Source organism: Meriones unguiculatus, chromosome 2 (genome assembly GCF_030254825.1).
Source record: "Meriones unguiculatus strain TT.TT164.6M chromosome 2, Bangor_MerUng_6.1, whole genome shotgun sequence".
NCBI lineage: Eukaryota > Metazoa > Chordata > Mammalia > Rodentia > Muridae > Meriones > Meriones unguiculatus.
Genome location: NC_083350.1, coordinates 169,661,715 through 169,682,952, shown reverse-complemented (window position 1 = coordinate 169,682,952; position 21,238 = coordinate 169,661,715). Strand labels below are relative to the sequence as shown.

Sequence of the window (21,238 nt, the reverse complement as noted above, 5' to 3'; positions counted from 1 at the left end):
GAAGTTTGTTTCTGAGTTTATTTTAACCTGTGCATCTGTGATCTTTCAGTTCCAGGAAGATAAACACAGGAGGCTAGAGGAAGGATAACCATGACTGATGGGGAGCTTAATTATCTCGCCCCTTGCCTTTTCCTTCTTTTCTATTCACCATGGTGATTACCACCAAAACAAAACTCTAAACAGCCCTTTTCTACACAAAGAAAAGCAATTTGGAAACAGAAAATGACTTGCCTATTTTTTCTTTTTCCCGTTCTCATTTATTTATTATCTACCTGTTTGTCCGTCTATCCATTTATTTGATGCTGCTGATTAAATCCAGGTTCTTAAAGCATACTACATATTTACAGCCTCAACCCTACTTAATTTCTTGTAAATTAGGCGTTTGTGATCTGGGTAAAGAAAAAAAAAGAATAAAGGAAGAAAGTAAAATTATGAAATTTATTTATTTTTCCCTATGAAGACAAAAGGTCTTGTATGTCCTTTTCTGAAATGATTTCTTCCTTGTACACTATAGGTATTCTGGTGGCTTTTTTCTTTTTCTTTTTTTCTAAGAGTGCAGAATAGCTTTCAGGATAAAGTTTCTTTTGGCCCATGGTGCTTTGCTGTGACATTGTCATTGCCTCTGTTGAACTGAATAATACAAATGGGTTGTTTCTATGGTATCGGCTAAGAGGGATGAAAAGGTGAAATACTAGATCTTGGCAGAGAGGTCACTGCCTGTCCCTCCTCCCGCCCCCCAACCGTCTGTCAAAGAGGACTGACGCTCCCGCCCGGCCCTCCAATCTCAGGTCTCCTTTACTACTTCCTGAGCAAATTCATACATGGAAAAAAAGACTTTTGTTTATGTTGTCACCAGGCCCAGACAATCCCTGCCAACCCCATGCTGCCATGCCAGCGCTCATGACTTTCTTGCTGGATGAAAGTTTTACTTTGAAAGGTGCGCGAGGAAACTTGTCCTCGGTTCCTCCCAGCCAGGCTTTGAACTAACAATAGGGCAGGTTGAATGAAGACTGATAAGTGCAAATCCTGGAATCTCGAAGCCGGATCACACCGCATCGCGCTGGTCCCTTTCCACCGTTACTGCGCGCTCAGATCTCATCTTCCGTCCGTTTTTTAACACTTGCTGGGTGCAAACGTCCTTTTTCCACCGGTGTGCCCTTTGACCGCACCTTAGCTTCTTCAGCTTGCTAGCAGTTGAACTGGCTTGTTAATTAATGCCAATGACGGGTATTTAGAAGCAACTGGGAAATATGTAACTTGCACTCCCTGTCCCTCAATTTGATTTGTAGTTTACTCGAATGGAGGGCTGTGATTACCAGTATTAACAGATAATATCTTTACTGGATGAGGGGGAATGGGAGGAAAAAAATAAAAGGATGGGGCCGTTCGGTGTTTTATTTTCTTTTTTTTTTTTCCGGTGTTTTATTTTCGAAGCGGCTCAAACTCTTTTTGTAAGAGCATTGAACAGTTCGCTTCCCCCCCCCCCCCCCCGAAGTCTCCAACTTTGTTCCCGCAACTTCTTTACCCGCCCACCACCGGACCTGAGAATCAACCCGGCATGCCTCTGGATTTGGGATTCTGTGAAATTTGCTGCGAGGGAGGGCAGAAGAAGATCTTTACTCTGGGGGTTCCGGGCTGTGCCCTAGCAGAGAGCGTCTTCGGGAGGGTGAAGGCTGCAGGGTCCAGGGTCCTGCTGGGGCAGCGGAGGCTGCAGGCGCTCCAGTCCACTGGCGCGCGCTCCAGTCCCGGATTTGCCCAGAGCTGCGGGCTAGGAGGGAGGGGGCTCTAATGTGAGCTGGAGGATTTGAATGAGAAAGCAGGTTGTGGCGGCAGCGCCGTTCTCGCTCTGAGCTCCTCTGTGGCTTCTGCGGGCTGGTGCGTAGCGGTGCCCATCCGGGGGGTCCTGTTTTAGACCTCGGCAGGGGACTGGGGTTGGAGTCATACACCCTGCCACTAGCAGATCACTCCAGCATTTGGGAGGTTGCGCCTGCGACAAAAACTCCGAGGATCCTTCATCCGCGGGATATTCAAAGCTGAGGAGGTCAGTGCTTTCAGGGGGTGGGGGTGGGGGTAGGGAGAGGGACGCGGGCAGGCTAAAGGGGGCCGGCCGGCCGCTCCGAGCGTCGCGCGCGCGCGAGCAGGTGTCCGAATTCTTTCCGGGCAGTCCCAGCCCGGGGCGCAGGGTGCTGTGTGCTGGGATGCCCCGGGCGAGGAAAGGACCGTAGTAGCTCGTGGGCTCCCGATGGAGCGTGTGGGCTTTTGTGCCTGAGAGACCTAACCTCTCTCTCCTCCCCTGCCCTGGTTACGGAGGTCCAGACTCAGGGAGGGTCGGGCATCGCTGCGGGATGACTCCACCGGGGCTCTCGGATCCTGTGGCCGCAGGGGTAGCACTTCTGCGGTCCCAGAAGAGCGTCCTCAATTGCACGCGCGAGTCTCACGCTTCAAAAAACTCTGGGCATCAGGCGCGAGGAGGATTTACTCCAATTGCCCTTTCTTGGGACAAATCAGAGGTTACCAGAGCGACAACTGGGCTGCGAAGGCGCTCTTTGCGCTTGCGCAGGATCCCATGGCAACAGCACCGGATCCGAGACGCCACTTGAAGAGCAAACCTGTTTTGCTTTGCTTCACTGTGGAGCCCACTCCTAGACTTTTTTGTCTGTCGCTTGGAATCAGTTTAGGATCTCACTTTTCTCTTTTAGAGGTTAGCGTTGAAGTGATAACCAACTGCACGAAACAGAAAATATAAAACTTTTTTTTCTCTTCTGCTTATCATTTCGATCATGGAAGAAAAATAATGCTGAAATACTGCTCATTGGAGCATTCAAGTTTTCCTCCTTTAATCCTGTGAGAAGGAGGAGATGAATAAGACTTTATTTCCTGGTGAGGTTTTTTTGTTTTGTTTTGTTTTTGTTTCTTAATTTAGTCAGCCTTGGGTCGTAGAAGGCCAGATACAGCGTGCAGACAACCCCACGGCGCGTGCGTTCTTTACACACAGCCGGTTTGTACTGTACAGAACCCGATGCTCTCCAAATGAACTAGTGTGTAAAACGCTGGTGACTGGAAACAAAGGCCTTCTCTGTCAGCAGAGGCGTTGCTTTTCCAGATGCAGGTTTGCTTATTGCTGGGGTTAGGCTCTTGTTCAGAAAATGAATGTTTTAAGAGACCTTATTGCAGACTAGTCTTCCCAAGCCGTCTGTTGAGAGTCATTTTCTTAAAATTGTGTCTTGAAGACCTCCTCCCCTCTTTTAAATTCCATTTGTTGACACCCAGGATAGCATTTGGCAAGCGTACAAATCTTCAGGGGTTCCTAGTGGGTGCTATAACTTCTTGTTGCTATGTTTTCTTAGCCTGTATCCTATTTCACAGCGTGATTGGGAGCTCCGTGCTATTAAGTAAACTGATTAGAAATCACATGACTATTAATAAAAGTTTAAAATGGAGTTACTTTTCTTGGGACCGAGTAGGGCCTAAAATAACTTGAATGATGTAACGTAAGGATTGGGTATCTTACTGTTAAGCACTCTGCGTTCCAGGATAGCAAGTGTTCAGTTGTACCAGGATTTTAAGATGATTTCATCTAGTGCCAACAGCAAACTCCAGTCAACGATACCAACATACTACTTTTCAAACAGTCTGCAAATAACATTCAAGTAGAGTTTTCTCCCCTTCCTTTCTCTCATCAATGTCTACACAGTGCAGTTCGCATAGCTCTAATATTTTAAAAAATAAGTCTTTTCTATTGAAAATTGGAAAAACCTAATTTTCAGGTTCAAGTGCTTTGTGACCCTATACAAGTGGCTTGTAACTGGCTCTGATTCCCTAATTTTCAGTGACATGTGTTTCTGCTGGTTCCGGGAGGTAAACTGCAGTTTTAGCAGACCATGGGATAATGAGATTGGGAGTGCCTGGAGGAAGGCTGGGAAGGAGACAAAGGGAGGAGGGAGGGTTGGTAGGCATCAGGAAGCAGATTTATAGTGGCTTGTAACCTAGTAATAAAATGTGTTAAAAATCTTTGCTTCTGTTTGACATATTTTCCACTTTATTTACCTCAAGTAAACTTATTTTGAAAATCAGTTTGTTACATAATTCTAGGGATAGAGTTATATATGTAAAAGAAAAAGGACACAATAAAGGTTTCCTGTTAGTATTCCTTAACATAAAGTACCGTGGTGTGTGTATGTGTGTTGCTGGGGATTGAACCCAGGGCCTCACTTTTGCATACTTGGAAAACAGTGTACTATTAGTTAATGTGCCTAGCCCTTGTGAAAATTCTTAACAAAATGTTTTCTATTTAATTTATTCATTTAGCCAACAAATATTTATTGGGACCTTATATGTAAAGCAAGATGAAGAAATTCAGTTTCTTGGCTTCAGTGGATTTAAGAGTTCTGGGTTCTGGAATAATTCTAACTCGGCTTCTGGTTTTCAGGGTAGTGATATTACCTTTGGATTTTGTTCTTGTTTTTTTTCTTTTGTCCCCTAGAACTGCAGATCAGAGCCAGCTCCTCATATATGGTCTGTAAACATTACCACTAGCTGCACCTACAGTTAAGTTTTGGTATTCTTAATAGTGGGAATTTGATCCTGCTTAGATGTCTAGACTCAAATAAATGGTTAAGTTCTTATTAAAAAGAGAGTATGCTTTTTTAGCAATTTAGATAAGGCTATCATGTGCATGTGTGTACTTAACTTTAACACAGCCCTCGAGCTTGTGGTCTCGGCAAGTGCTTAGTGTGGGGGAAACCAAGAAGCCTTGAGCTCAGGTTTCCCCGGGGAAGCCAGGTGAGCGCTTCTGCAGCCCTTTGTTCTGGCTCCATGTGTCATGGCAAAATGAACCTGCCGCCAGCTTCCTTCGAAGGCCAGAGTCGGGCTTCATGCTTGAAGGATTATGACTATTATTTCTCTGAGGGGGGAAAAGGGTAGATACAAAATTATGGCTGGATAAGAGGGATACAGTGGAACGTTCTTAACTTTTAAAGTCGGGTAACTTTTAGTGAGTCCAGACTATTGAAATCCCTTATGTCTGCTACAAGGGCTCTATTGAAATACTGACCACGGGTTGACAAACATTTCCTCTTGTCTTGTCTACGATGGAATGTTAGAGAAGATTCTGGCCCTCTTTTCTTCACCACTTCACAAGTTTAATAAAGATGATGAGGTCGGAGACATGCTGAGGAGCATCCCCCACTTAGTTATTGCTCTTTGTCTAGGAAAACCAGCCTCAGCTGTGCACTGTGGACTAAGTGGTGCAGAACTCATTACTTTGAACAATGCCTTCCCTGCCTTCGAAGTGTGTTCACTCCTCTCGCTAGCAGGGGCTTATTCCAGGCTCGCTGTGGTCACAAGGAAAATCATTTAGACACAGTTCAGCAGGCACTCCCTTGCTTGTCTTTGACACCCGTGACCGATTTTGTTTAGGGAGAAATCCAGTATTGCTGTGATAGGGTGTGCCAAATTGGAAGGGCATTTTAGGAAGCCCATGAAGAAGTTTACACAGCTTTTTGCCATTATCATCAAAGTTTCTGTTTTCTCTTCTTCAAAGTGGAAGAGGACGGGTTGGATAAAGAGGGGCAACCAGAAAAAAAAATGTTTATGCCAAAGTTAAAAATGTTCTTTCCAGCTTTGCGTTTCAGATACAGTAAGTGCTTGGGTCTCAAAGTCATTACAAGCCAAGAAAGATGACTCTACCACATGTGTGGCAAACATTAGGAAGCTGAGGACTGCTGGCACTAAATGCTCCTCTTGGGTTCTCAAAGCTAACAAATGGCAGACCAAGGACAAAAACACAGCGCTGCCTATTTTTAATTTCGATGTTTCAAGAAATCTAGGGACAGCATGTATCAGATCCTTACTATGGACTTACAGTTATAGTCATGTGAAGTCGGTTTAATTGCAGGTGCAAATGGTGAAACAGTAGCCATTTAATATGCCTTTTATCTGACAGTGGGTAGAACTGATCTTGCAGATGTTCTGATAATACATTTGGTTCCAAACTGAAAAACATTACACTTATCTAGATGAAAAAGAGTCCTTTAATAACTTAGAAATTTTGTCATGATTAAGATTTGATACAACTGGGGATTTTCTAGTAAGGTCTTGTCTGGTAAATATCTTAAAAGCTTCTGGAAGAAAGAAACATGTGACTAGGCTTGTGCTATATGTCTCTTTACAATCCATAATGACCCAAAGAGGTTACAGTCATCCCATGGTGCTGGTGAGACTCAGTGAGACTTCTTAGCTACTATGATGTACTTAAGTCGGGAAGAGATTTGGAGTTTGAGACCAGGTTTGTCCACCTCCGTGTTCCATTACATCACACAAGATGGAAGTCAGGAATGCAAGAACACATTAATGCAAAACACAGTTGGTTTTGTTTTCACATTCCCCACTTCATGCAAAATACAGACAGGTAGTGTCCCTGCTTCTGGGTGGGTAGAGAAGCTTCATTCTGGAGGTGAGGAGGTTATAAATTTGGGTCTGGTTCCAGGAAAACTTTCAAGACTTTGTTTATAAATTGTGTTGGCTATTTGTTTAGAAGTGAGTAATGTTTGGGTTCTTTTTCTTCAGAGCTCTTTCCACATCAAAGCAGCACACTTATCACTTCTGGTCTGTTGTCATCTTGTGTAGATCTGAGAGGACCCTTCAACTTAATGTCTGTTTTCTGACATGTCCGGACAGAGACCTTGGTTTATTTATTTTATTTTATTTTTATCTTAGGTTATCTTTGCCTGTTTCCTTCTCTTAAAATGTATTGTGAAACTTGCTCAGCAGAAATGAAGTGGATGGGGTTTTACTAAAATGCTTTTTCAGATTTGGGTCAGAATAACCTTGCTGAAAATGCCTGAAGTCAGGCCAGAAGCTGGACTTTCAGCAGTCCGAAAGCCTCTGCCGGGTCCTGGGAGAGTGTGATGGGATGGCAAGGAGCTGATTGCAGAGTCATTAAGTTTTGAAGCTTTACTCCTGGAAGAACAGGCTCAGGACTGTCCATGCGCACACAGGCCATTGGGACTGGGTTACAGCTGGGTTACAGCTGGGTTGGGGCTCCAACCTGAGTTAGGGGTTGTCTAGTGTCTTTGATAGCACAGCATACACCCCTCTCCTCTGCCTTTCCCTCCATTGCCTGTTTCTAGTTACTTCCTTCCTTTTTTTTTTTTTTTTTTGACAAGGTCTCAAGTAGCCTAGCTGATCTTGAAGGGAAGGTTTAGCTGAGATGGCCTTGGACTCCTGATCCTCCTACCTCCCGAAAACTGGGATCAGAGTGGGCACCTCTGTGCCTACCTCGTGTTATTATTTTGTGGCTCTTTTCTCTGTGGCTGCGTCTTTGGCAAGGAACTTAACTAACCTGTCCAGCTAGTCAGGAGCTGGGGGCCACCTGTTCAATTGCACTGTCAGTCTGGAAGATCTAGTTTAGTGCTAGCGCAAGGTGAGTTACTGATTAACTAGTGAAAGACCTCGTGGTTTCTTCTCACCAGTCTTCATTTCCTGTTGCTAGTCTACAAGAATCAAACATTCAAATTCAGCTTCCCACTTCCTTCTTCCCGCCTTTTGGATGTAGTAAAGGGGCCTCTGGACCTCAGGACAGATCTCCACGGAGTGCTAATAAAATCTCTGCAAAACTACCCTTGCTGGAAACATAGAAGATCTATACAGGGTTTTTCAGGGGCCAGAATCCAGGAACAGAAGTTAAGTGAGTTGATCTGCTGGTGATTGTGTACAATTAATTCAGTTTTCTAGACGTTTGGCTATCTCTCGGCAGCACTTCTTTCTTAACCGTCAGTGGGACTGGAGGTATTGAAAAGAAAATATGATGTTTTCAAAAGAGAGTTGTTTGTAGACAAGGGTAATATGTTCACATAAGGAGTTAAGGTTATCGAAATAGTCTTTTAATTTTTTATTCAATTTAAAGTTGATGGTTCTATATAATCATTGCTATTGGAAGGCAAAAAGGGAGGGTAGAGGGAAAAGGGTCTTTTCTTATATGCGTATAAAATATCTCTGGACAGAAACACAGGAGACTTGTAGAATGGCTTGCTGAATGATAGAGGGCAGGAGAAATCTATTCACTGTATAGCGTTTTGTGACTTTTGAATTTTTAAAGCTTTCAACTAAAAAAATATCCTTAGTTTTTCAATAGTAAAGAAAATATATATCTGCATCCTAGTCTTTAGTAGATGTAAGAGGCTGGGAAGCAACTTCAAAGAGGGAAACAATTTTTACTCTTTTTGAAAATCTCATCAAAATTTCTATTCAGTAATTTTGTTATATTCAATAATTTTGTTTTTCAGACAAGTTTTTTTTTTTTTTTTTTTTTTTTATGTAGCCCTGGCTGACTCACTATGTGAAAGCCCAGGCTATCCTCAGATTTGTGGTAATCCCTCTGCCCGAGTCTTGGGAGGGCTTGGATTTCAGGCACACATCACCATACTTGCCATATGTAGTAATTTTTAAAACTAGTATTCTCTAAGCTCTTGATATTGCCAGGGGAGTGTGTGTGTGTGTGTGTGTGTGTGTGTGTGTGTGTATTTATATACATTGTCCTTCTTTCTCCCAAAACCTGCCCATTGGCTGCAGTTAGACTCACTGGACCATTGACTGCACTGTTTGTGCTGTGAAATCAGAAAGTCTCTTTTCCTTGCCTTTTTCTCTTTCCCACCATAGAAAGCTCTTGATCATTCTTGTATCTTTTCTGAGCAGTGTCTGAATGGGTGTCACAGAAATTCTTTCAAAAGGAAAAACCAAAAAGTTTGTATACAAATGCTTTATTTTGAAGCACAGCTTTTCTTGATTGAAATAGTTTGTGAATTGGAAGCATTTGCTGTTTACTGAGTGACTCATTAAGATACAGTGTTAGAAGAAAGAAAGCGCAAACTGTGGACCAACGTCCCTTCAATTTGTCCAAAGAGAGAAATGTGAAGTCTGTTATTTAGTGTCCTAGGTTGAATCAAAGGCAGAAACTCAACAGTTCTCATCTCAGTCCGAAACATTCTCACCTCAGATTTGGGTTTTTTTTCCACAGAATTCTTCTTGTTGCTATGTTAATTTTTATTCGGTGGGAAAGAACTGTGTTTTTATTTTGAGTAGATCACACATTCTCATGGTTACAGCTTAAAAAATATATACAAATGTATATGTATAAATATATGTGTGTGTGTGTGTGTGTCTGTGTGTTTGTGTGTGTGTGTGTATGTATGTATTTTTGACAGTGTCTTCCCAGGGTATCCCAGGAAGCCCTTGAACTCATGAGCCCCTTCCTCAGCTTTCCTGAGTGCTGAGATGTCAGGCCTCACTGCAACACAGCTCTAAAAGAAAAATGTTAAAGAAAGTGTTTTTAGTAAATGTTCTGTTTCATAACTGTTTCTCTTAACCCTTCAGCTGGTTCCTTCACAGACCAATAGCATCATGTGTTTCTTTTGTGTTTTTTCAAAGATATAATTAATTTTTTAATTTTTGATTTAATTATTTTATTTTATGTGCACTAACGTTTTGCTTTTGTGTATGTCTGGACACCAAATCTGTGCCTGCTGCCCTTGTTCAGGTAACTGTAGCTGTAGTGAGTTCATGAGGACAGTGACTGTGTCATGTCCAGAGGACACTGTTTCCTAGCACTCCTATCCAACCTCTGGCCCTTCTGTTCATTCTGTTTTCTCTTCTGAAGCATTCCCTGGCCTTGGCGGGTGGGAGGTAAAGGAGGAGTGATTGGGAAAAAGTAATTGACATTCAGGGTAATTACCGATGACTAAGGGCTGCCATGTGCCCTTTTGTTACTTGGTTCTGGTTATTTTGGACCTTTTGTTCCTTCCTTATCATGCTACAGAGCTCCTTTGTGATCAAATGGTTTCCTTAGTATGCTTTGGATGGTTTGTTGTTTTTAATATTTTCTGTATTTTCTAACCACTTTTGTTTTGCTTTTACAATGACCCCTAGTTATAATAGGCTGTTCTAAGGAGACAACAACTTCGATCTCATTGAAAACTCAAGTGGTGGCGCAGGCCTGTAGTCCCAGCACCTGAGAGGTAAGGGCAATGGGATCAAGGTTTGAGGCCAGCCTTGGCTCTATGTCAAAACACGTGAACGAAGCTAAAACCCCAAACCCCAAGCAATGACACTCATAATAAACAAACAAATCCACTCCCCATCATTTTTTGTATCAGATTATATCTTTTTAATACTATACTTTTTATATTGTATATCCCTCAACAAATTATTGTTGCTATTTTTTAAAAAATGATTTTTTTTGAGACAGAGTCTCTCTTCAGAATCCTGAGACTCATATGATGCCAGGCTGGCTTCAAGCTCACAGAGATCCACCTGCCCCTGCTGTCTTAGTGCTGGGATTCGAGGCTTGCAACACCAGGCTTTGCAAAATTCATTTTATTTTAAAATTGTGTGTGTGTGTGTGTTGCAGGATATGTATATGTGAGAGCCGCTGGCAGCAGAGGCCATAGGCAAGCTGCTCACTTCTAGTGCAGAGAAGGAACTCAGTCCTTAGGAAGAGCAATACATGCCCTTAACTGCTGAGCCATCATGCTGTCAATTTATCTTTAAATTTTTCTACAAGGAATACCAGTAATTTATATACATCATAATGTCATTAAATACCAAACTATTCTTTGGTATGTGAGTTTAGCTTTGACTATGTGAGTTTTATTATTTATTTGTTTATTTTAGTTTTGTGTGGGACAATGTCTTATGATGTAGCTTAGGCAGGTTTCAGACTCATAGTCTTGGCTTTCTTCTGGAGTGCTGGGCTTGCAAGGATGCACTATCGTAGCCAGCTTTGTTTTTTATTAGTTAACTTTCCTGTGGTGCTGTGATTGAAGCTATAGGGTCTCACATATGCCAGGCAGTCCCTGCACCCCTGAGCTGTAGTCTCTACCCAGTGCATTAACTGCTTTTGTGTTACAGCATAGTGTTCTTTCCTCTGAGCTCCCATAACCAGACAGATTTGGTACTTGTGTTTTGAACAAGAATGACTTCATAAACCAAGCATGGCATCTCACACCTTTGATCCCAGCACTCGGGGAGGCAGGCAGAGCTCTGTGAGTTGGAGGCCAGCCTGTTCTACAAATAGAGTTCAGAACAGCCAAGGCTACACTGAGAAAACCTGTCTTGAAAAACCAGAAAAGAAAATGACTCCATAGGCTCATATATATGAATGCTTATTCACCAGAAATTGGCACTGTTTGAAAGGATTATAAGGATTAAGAAGCGTGGCCTTGTTAGAGAAAGGGTGTCACTGAGGGTGGGCTTTGAGGTTTCAGAAACTGAAGCCAAGCCCAGAATATCTTTCTCTCTCTTTATGTGAGGATCAGAATGTAGCTCTCAACTACTTCTCCAGCATCGTTTCTGTCGCCATGCTTCTCACCACGATGGTAATGAACGAGGCATCTGAAATTGTAAGCAGGCCCCGAATTAAATGCTTTATTTTATTAGAGTTGCCTTGGCTGTGGTGAATAGAACAATTCAGAAATAGAACAGTGACTAAGACAGGAATGCTGGGCTTCCTCAGCCTTCTCTGCAACTGGCTGAGGTCTTCCTCTTGTCTGAAGGACATCTTTGTTGGATAAAGTATTAATGGTTGGCACAATTTCTCCCCTTAAATTCAGTTCTTTTAACTTATAATTTCATTCCCTTCAGTCTTCTAAGGTTTCAGCTGAGTGGTTGGCTGCCAGACTTACTGAAACTTCTATAAATGATTGATCGATCAATAGATAGACTTTTTTGTCATTATCTGTTAACACTGTATGCTGAAGAGAGCAACGGGGACAATAACAAAACCCACCAAAAACAAACAAACAAACAAATGAAAAAAGTGGTTTGCTTAGAATTTGTCTTTCGAAAAAATTATAAGTGACACATACAATTATACTTTTTAAATTTTATTTTTTATATAAATTACAGTTTATTCACCTTATATCCCAGCTGTAGCCTTCTCCCTCCTCATCTCCCAATTCCACCCTCCCTCACTCATCTCCTCCTTCCCCTCTCCAAGTCCACGGATAGAGGAGGTCCTCCTCCCCTTTCATCTGACCCTACCTTATGGGGTCTCATCAGAACTGGCTGCATTGTCCTCCTCTGTGGTTTTGGCAAGGCTGCTCCCCCATCCACGGGAGGCAGTCAAAGAGCTAGCCACTTCTTTAGATTGGCTACTGGTGTTTTTTTTGTTTTCTTTTGTTGTTTGTTTGTTGTGTTGATAGTGTCCTGCTTTCCTGATAGTTTTTGATGCATGGCCATGCATTGGTATCTACATGTTTAAAGAACTTATTTTGCCTGTTAGAAATTTTGGGCAGATTGTCTGGCATGGTCTGGTGTCTAGGTGTGCTTGCTGCTGAAGGTCTTATATGGGCAGAAGTGGTACAGGTTGGTGAGCAGGTTGGACTTGCGCCTGGTCCTCAGGGTTGGCGCGAAAGCTCTAATTCAGTGGATTGGTACTGGGTGTTGGGCTCGAGGCCCAGGTCCATGAGGATGGTTTTAGAGCTCTAGTCCCTAGGGGTTGTTTTGGGCATTGGAGCAGTATAAACCTAGTTCTGTTGGGAACCAACCAGAGCTTGCTGGGGTCAGTCTTCCAGGCTTTGTAAGTTCGTGGAACTGAGTTCACATGCTAAGCTGGAGCCTAGGGTAGAGAAGCTTGCCTGGCAACAGAGTGGAATATGGGGCCGAGCTTGTGTCACTAGCGCAGACTCTGAAATCATAGGACCTTCTCAGATGTGAGTTAGTGGCAGAGGCAGAGTCTAGTCTTGTTTTCTTTATCTTGTCTGCTGTGAAGGGTGTTGCCATGCTCTGCTGCATAAGGTTTGGAGAAGGGATGACATTGCTAATATGACACTTCTTCCTACCTTCTTTGTCTTAGGCTTTCTTGTTGTGAAGAGATTCCATGACCACCAAAGCTCTTATAAAGGAAAACATTTCATTGGGGCTGGCTTACAGTTGAGCGGTTTAGTCCATTATCATCATGGGGAAAGCATGGTGGAATAAAGGCAGATAGGGTACTGGACAGGTAGAGTTCTACATCTGGATTCACAGGCAGAAGGAAAAGACAGAGACGGTTGGTCTTGTTTAAGTAGTTGAACAATCAGCCCAAGTTCACTGACACACTTCCTCCGACAAGGAACTCCAGCCAAGCCACCTATTCCAGCAAAGCCACACCTTCTAATGAATAGTGCCACTCCCTACGAGCCTACAGGGGCCATTTTCATTTAAGCCACCACACTCTTGAATGTGGCTTTTCTTTTTTCTGTGTTGTACTCAGGTGCTGCACTCTTTCATTGGCTTCTTAAGTCTTGGGAAGTTATTTTCATATTGATAGTTGTTTGAATTGATTCACTGTGGTTAGGTGTAGCTCAGAAAGCCAAAATCTTAAAAAAAAAAAGTGTGTGTATGTGCGTGTGTGTGTTTGTGTGTGTGTGTAGCCCATGTACACGTGTATAGAGGTGTATAGAGGCTAGAGGTTGACATATAGTATCTCCTTCTATCATTCTCCACCTTCCTCTTTTAGACAAAGCCTCTCGTTGAACCTAGAATTTGCTAGTGGCTAGACTGGCTGGTCAGTGAGCCCCAGGGATTCACCTGTCTCTGCTTCCTTCGAGTACTAGGGTTACAGATGCTGTTAAAGCACACCCAGTATTTTACAATGCGGCTATAGATCCCTGAACTCAGATTTCTTTGCTCAGTATGCACTTGACTAACTGAAACCATCTTGACAACTTTTTAATTTTATACTTTACGGATGTACTGGAATTTAACCGTGTTAATTGGTGATTAGCTTGCTTTCAATCACAAGCAAATAAATGCAGTAATTAACATGCTAGTCGCAGTTTTGAACAAGCCCAAGAATGGTTATAAGGCTTTTAGAAACAGTATTGCTGAGTCAATACATGCTCTGGCTAGTTTTATATCCGCTTGACCCAAGCAAGAGGAAGGTACTCCAACTGAGAAAATCCCCACCTAAGATCAGGCTGTAGGCAAGCCTGTAGGGCACTTAGTGATTGATGGGGGCGGGCCCAGTCCTCTGTGGATGTTGCCACGCGTGGGCTGGTATTCCTGAGCTGTATAAGAAAGCAGGCCGAGCAAGCCTTGGGGGCAAGGTAGGAGGCAGCATTTCTCAGTGCAATCCTCATTTCTACATCCCGCCTCCATGTTTCTGCCCAGTTTTAGTTCCTGCCAAGGTCCTGCCTTGGCTTCACTCGATGGATAAACCTCCAAAAAACCTTTCCTCCCTAAGTAGCTTTTCATGGTTTTTTATCATAGGCATAGCACCTCTGACATTTGTAAATTTGCTCAAGATTTACCAATTGGTCTCCGTAGAGTCTGACCAAGTTTTATTTCCATGGGAAATGTGAGGCATGTGATGATCTCTTTGCCGCTTCAACACTGGATGAAACCTTAGTTTTTTGCTAATCTGATAAATTTTTGCTGTGCATGGGATTAAACCCAAGGATTTGTACACAATAGACAAGCACTGCCCCGCTGAGCCACACCCTTATCCAGCTAATTTCTTTACACATTCTTTATTATATCACATTGTATCTAATAAGCATATTAGTAATAATTGTGGTTTGGATGTAGTTTGTCTGTTGAGCCAAAGCTCATACTCAAATTTGATTGCCGCGGTGGCGGCATTTCAAGTCAGGCATTTAAGAAGGAATTAGATTATTTAGAGATTGGTATTGTCCTTGTGGGACTAAGTTCTTGCTTTAGCCTAGTGTCTAAGGCATTCCTAAGAGTAGATGGTCACAAAGCCAGTCCACCCTCCTTATTTTGTGCCTTTTGTATGTGCCTACTTGTCCTTTGTCTTCTCTTTTGAGTAAAGTAGTTGGAGGCTTCAATGGTACTTTTCTTTTAGACACCCCAGCTTCTATAACATTGAGCCCAAATAAACTGACCGAGCTTCCTTTCTGACCCCCTCCCTCTCTTCTCCCTACTTCCTCCCCGCTCTCCAATATTTACATCTTAGTTTTTGTCTTATATCTTGTAAATGTAGTTTTTATTACCTCTGAAGAGGGAATGAGATGAGAGCCATACACAAGTTTTACAAACAGTTGGCTTGGGCTGAGTACAGAGCATTTCTATATATCCCTAGGCCAAGGCCTGGAAGCTTCCAGCCTCTGTACAATCTAATCTGCAAGCTTGGACCTTGAAGTCTTCAAATTCAGCTCTGTCTGCTAACCTAGGCCTAGAATGTTTTCAGCCTCCAAGACTTTACTGATGAATAAGGCCACCCTTTCTAGTTCTTTCTGAACTCTGGCTGGCTGGTTCAACTCAGCTGTACTGGCACAAAACTCCTGTCTAATTCAACTCCTGTCTAATCCTGATTCAAACTGGCTTCTCTCTACTTCTCACTAAATTACTCTGCTTGGAAACTTCCACCAACTGAACTGCACAAACTCGGCTGCACTCAAATGAATTGCTCCGAAGTGAACTGCAGCTCAGCTGTACTGTACTCCTGAACTCTACTGTACACTATCCATGAACTCTCTTACTCTTATGCTACTCTTTTTTTTCCTTTATTTTTTTTATTAATTATACTTTATTCACTTTGTATCCCCCCTGTAGCTCCCTCCCTCTCCCCTCCCAATCCCTCCCTTCCTTCCTCTTCTCCACGCATACCCCTCCCCAAGTCCACTGAGAGGGGAGGTCTTCTTTTCCTTCCTTCTGATCCTAGTCTATCAGGTCTCATCAGGAGTGGCTGTACTGTCTTCCTCTGTGGCCTGATAATGCTGCTCCTCCCTCAGGGTGAGGTGATCAAAGAACAGGCCAATCAGTTCATGTCAGAGGCAGTGTCTGTTTCCATTACTATGGAACCCACTTGGACACTGAACTGCCATGGGCTACATCTGTGCAGGGGTTCTAGGTTATCTCCATGCATGGTACTTGGATGGAGTATCAGTCTCAGTAAAGATGCCTGTGCGCAGATTTTTGTACCTTCTCTTTCCTGTCTGTTCTCACGAGAGTTGGGCATATCTTGTCTCTGACTTATTCTGTCAAATCTTTCTTTGATTTGTCACTTTGTTTGCTCCTCAATTAGATGTCATTGTTTGCCATTAAAGGTGTGTACTAAATTCCAGCCAGAGGAAATAAAGGTGTGTTTTGTCTATATTCTAGGCAGAGGGATTAAGTGTGTGTATACCAGTCACAGGGATTAAAGACATACTAAGGATATGTCTGTATTACAGCTGGATCACAGACCTAGGTCTTTGGATGTGATCCCTTCCCAGAGAAGCCATGTTGCTGGATTAAAATTCCCCTACACAGGCTGGCCTCAAACTTTCTGATGCTGATCTTGAACTCCTGATCTTCTTTTTACCCCCTCCCAAGTGCTACAATTGTAGGCATGTGCCACTATGTCCATCTTCTAAATTCTTATTCTTTATAAACTGTTGAGGCTCAGGTTCTATGGTATAGAAACAGAAAATGGACTAAGATGACCTTTTTCCCTTGATAACTGACACTAGGATTTAAAGCATCTATTATTTCTTTGATGTGAAATGTCCCTCCTAATACAATCTTGTCTTTTCATCATTGAAACTTAGGGATCTTTTGATAGTTGAGTATAACCTTTTACGTTTCAGAAACTCTGCTTCATTTTCCCTCTGTCATGTAATTTGTGCAAGTTTTTATACACGTCTTCAATTTTTGTAACCTGTTCTTTCATCTGCCTATTGGCATCTCAATGGATGGGACTGTATTCAGGCTTCTTCCCTCTCCTTCAGCATATATCATGTCTTTGTAGGATTCAGTGCATACAGGTGAATTATTCGATTCACAAAGAAATGGGGTTCCCAAACACTTCTATTTGGGGGCACAAATAGGAGAAGTACTTCTTTCATCCTGCTACATGGTTTGGGAAGAGGAGAGCTGCTGTTTGACTGGAGGCTTAATTTCCAGAGCGAGGCACTCTCTTGCTGGAGCCAGAACTCCTCATTTCAGGCTGGAAGGTACGGATGTAGGCAACAAGGTGAATCGAACTCTCCCAGATGACATGCTCCATTTATTTACCGGTGAACGGGGAAGTGGAGACATGAAGATAAGATGAACTGGGGGAATCTGTGGCCTCTGTCCTCTGGGGAGGATATCCTTTTTTTCAAGTAAACATTAGGCACCCTTATGTTTGCAGGAATAGGTTGGAAATCATTGGCTTATTTATTTTAGGTGTTAGTGAATGTCTATGAGATGTGTACATTTGTGCATTTATGCAGGCCAGAGGAGGATACTGAGTGTCCTAGTAGCCAGTTCCAGGGACCCTCCCCTCCTGGCTTGTCTTGCCGCTACCATCGCTTGGGGAACAGGCAAGTAAGATCATGCCTGGCTTTTTACATTGGGACTGGGATCCAAACTCAGGTTCTTATTCTGGCAAAGCACACGCTCTTACCCACCTAGCTATCTCCAGCCCTCAAATGATTAGTTTAGAGACAATTAGTGTGAATCAAGGAATCTTCAGATGCCAGAAGTAGAGGTCAGTGCAGGATTCCTGTGTTATTAGGGACTTTAGATGTGGTTGAGTATGTTAATATTGGGCTAGAGTTCAAGACTAATGTCTACTGAGACCTCAGAACCAGTCATCATTGCTTTGGGGTTTGTGAGTGTAGTCTTAATATCAGGTCACTTTGTGTGCCCTCGTGTAAGATCAGGGCTACTCCTAATGTGAGGGTAGGAGAGGGGAGTACTGATCATCTGGGAGTCTGGGGTTACCTGGTAACCCTGAAGGACTAGCAGGGCTCTCCTTCATATATTCTCTCCCTCCCTGCCTGTCCTTTCCCCTTTTATTCAGAATTGCAAAGAGCTTAGGAGTGAAATCTCTGAAGTAGTATATTTTTGGATCAAATCCCGGCACTGCTGTTTTGACCTTAGGTGATTGGAAATTTTGCTGTGTTTTAGTTTTTCCAACTGTAAGACATGGATAATGGTTATGTCTAACTTTAGGATAGCTGTAAAGAGTGTTTTATTTGCAGAATGTTTTTTTTTTCCATGATAGTGTTACTGAGGTAATTTTACAATACTAGGTAAAATAGACTATTTTCTTAAATGCAGTGAACTAGTAACAAATTAATAAAAACTCAGGCAAAAGCACAATGAAACTTGGAATAAGAATAATATAAATCAATGGGCTTAACATAGAGAAATCCGAGTTGAACAGGGAATTAGCCAGTGAATCTGAAGAAAATTTTAATTAACCTTTGAGAATAAGAAGAGAGAAAAACAGTCAACATTTAAAGAGAAAAAGATAATGAACAAGATTCCTGAAGTCATGAATCCCTAATTAGGCTAAGTAAAGAAAAAATAGACAAAATACAATTAAACTGCAGAACATAAAAGATGAAGGGGGTCTTATGCAGAGCCAGAGAGAGGAGGCAGCCTATCTGCAAAGGCTTGGGAAATTGTCCTGAGATGCAGCAATGGGCAACAGGATCGATTTAGAAGGCAGGAAAGCAGTGCCCTTGCACTGAGAACTGTCGGCTTAGGATCCTGATTCCATTCAAAATATCCTCAAACAAACAAACAAACAAACAGCAGACAAAATATAGACCTTACAGAAACCTAGAGTGTGTTCCACAGATCATCACTAGGGGTTCATGCCAACCAGGAGGAAAATGATGCCCAAGAGGAGGACTCAGAAAGAAGTAGCAGCAAAGAGGGATGGAGGTGTTTAGGACAATGGGTGCAATTGGAGATAATCTTCTTAAGCGATTTCAGTCTCAAATACCACATTTTCCTTCCTTGTCAGCCCCAGACTCCATAGACGCCTGCAATCATGTATGCACAGATAACAAGAAAGCAGGAGTGAGATACCTAGCGGAACAAAGAAGACTAATGGGCCAGGGAGGGGAGGGAGGAGGAATGGGAGAGCAGTGGAGTATGGTGGTTAGGCTTAACATACATTACACACTGGCATGAAAATAACCCTGTCTAAGACAGAGAGAGAGAGACAGAGAGGGAGACAGACAGACAGACAGAAGAAAAGAAGTCTGGAAAGCGGAGAAAGAGAAGTAGTGGAGATGGAAGGATGTGAGAATGTGTGAGTAAACGCACATGTCAGCTGCAGAAATAGCAATGCAAGTTCAGCAAAAGATAGTGACATAGGCTAGAAAAGCACATGCAGCTAATACGTTCTAAGGCTCTTTAACCGTTTGGGAAGAGCTTAAAGATATTGATCCTTTAGGCTTTGATAATTCTAAAGAATAATTTTATATTGTTCAGCAAAAGAGTAGATAGCTTCCTGGCTGGCACAGGTGAGATAAAATGAGAAATTTGATCAAGAGAAGATGGTAATATGGAAAGTAAAAATCACAGGCCAATCTTCCTTAGGAACACACATGTAAAAATCATAAGCAACATATGAACAGTGCAAATTCAGTGAAGTATAAAACAGTGATACAGCCTGACAGGGTTGGATTTATTTTGGAAGCTGAAGCTGGAAAAGTCACATTAACCGATTAGCAGAAATATCCCAGGATCACATTATTAGCTGCAGAAACCATATCATGTTTAATATCAAATTGTTCAAGTTGAAAAAATGAGAACAGGCTTTTCTTAGCATTTTAAATTATATTTATAAATAACTCGCAGTAGAAATTAAAGCACTTTGCTAGCATGGTGACCATTATTCTACAAAATACTGTATTACACAACTAATGTAATATTGTATCTTACTTTCCCCCACATAATATTACTTCATAAACATTTTTTCCTATAAATTTAAAAGTTCTTTGCAAACACAATTGACAATGTCCACACAGCAATCGATACATATGGGGTAATTCTTGAGTATTTAGTGTTCTTCTCTCTCTCTGTTGTAACGAATGTTGTAGTAGATGTTGGCAGTGCTCCGGGACTTGCAAAGTTTTACTTGAGCATGCATTAGATAATATGGGTAAGTCCTTTCACAATATACATATATACAGTTGGGAGAAAAGCCCCGAAACTATGCGGGTCAGAATTCTGCTGTAGTATGGTTTGAACTAGTTACACTGCACTTATTAATTAGTAGTTATTTTTACTGCTTCTACTAGTACTCTTTACTTTTGAAAAAAGTAAACAAAACAAAACAAAACGAAAAATCAAAAGGAGTTTTCAAACTTAAAAAATAAGGGTACAGTGAGCTGGGATGTAGCTCAGTGTGGATTGCTTGTCTTAGGATGCACAAGGCCCTGGGCTCAATCCCCAGCACAGCCAGAAAATGTCTTTGTGTATTCTTTTGAATATGAGTATGGGTTATTGAAACAAAAGGTATAGACTGTTTCAAGCTATACTTACTATATTTATTTATTTACGTGTGTGGGTGTGTGTGCCACAGTACACATGTGAAGATCAGAGGAAAGCTCCTTGAGGTTGGATTTTTCCTTTTGCCTTTACCTGGCTTCAGGAGCGTGCTATCAGGTGTGTGTGGTAAAAGCACATTCAGCTACTGAGCCATCTTTCTAGCCAACTTGTTCTATTTTAATCCAGTTCTTTCAATTGTAGCATTCGCATGTCCTAGGAGAGTTGTGTGAACCTCATTGCCCAGCTAGGTCAGAGCATGTTTAAGCCCATGATTACTTTAAAGAAAACAAGGCAGAAATGTGGGTCTTAGTAATGTCTCCCTAGAGTCTTAAGAAAATGAACAAAGTGCCCTTTTATTTATTTCCCTTTTTATACCTGGTTGGGAGAGGAGGGGCTGTGGGAATAGGCTATTTGCAGAGCTTTTGAACAATCCATCTACTTCCTCGTGCTTGGAAACCAGAGCTAAGTGAAGGAGGGGATTTATAGTGGGGAAGGACACCTGCTGGGTGGCTAGGGGATCCCAGTGACAGCACTGACCTTGATTTGCACATTACCCACTCCCACACCTCTGTGTAATCCTGATTGCCTTAAATATCATGGAGAAATAAGGGAGGTATGAGTTTTTGTTTTGTTTTGTTTTATCTCAGCTTTTCACTGGATTTTGTTTGAATCCTCAGATTTTGGCAATACCTGGGCACAGCAATCTTCAAGCAGCAAGTGTCGGACTGTGAGGCTGTGAGGTGCAGGGTGCAGTTTAAAGCCCCTTTCCCTAGGCTTTCCTATTGAATGCTTATTGCCTTATGAACATTACTGTCGGAGACCATTAACTTTCCCTTTTATCTCCCAGCATGCTTGATGAGAAGTGCAGTCAGCACCTTTCTGTCAGAATTCTGTGGGCTTTCAAGGTTATTTAAATTTATAATTAGGGATGAATGGATTGAGAGACTAGGAATGATTTGCCTAATGTCTAGTGAAGGGCTCA

General features: G+C 42.3%; 1 protein-coding gene across 1 annotated transcript in view; it reads left to right on the top strand.

Moving 5' to 3' along the window:
• The first annotated feature begins 1,780 nt into the window (after positions 1-1,780).
• Positions 1,781-21,238, top strand: part of Plch1 (phospholipase C eta 1) — a 201,507-nt gene continuing 182,049 nt past the window's right edge. Inside the window, exon 1 of the mRNA XM_060378383.1 lies at positions 1,781-2,041. The gene's annotated coding sequence lies outside the window, so the exon portion shown is untranslated. The remainder of the gene's footprint in view (positions 2,042-21,238) is intronic.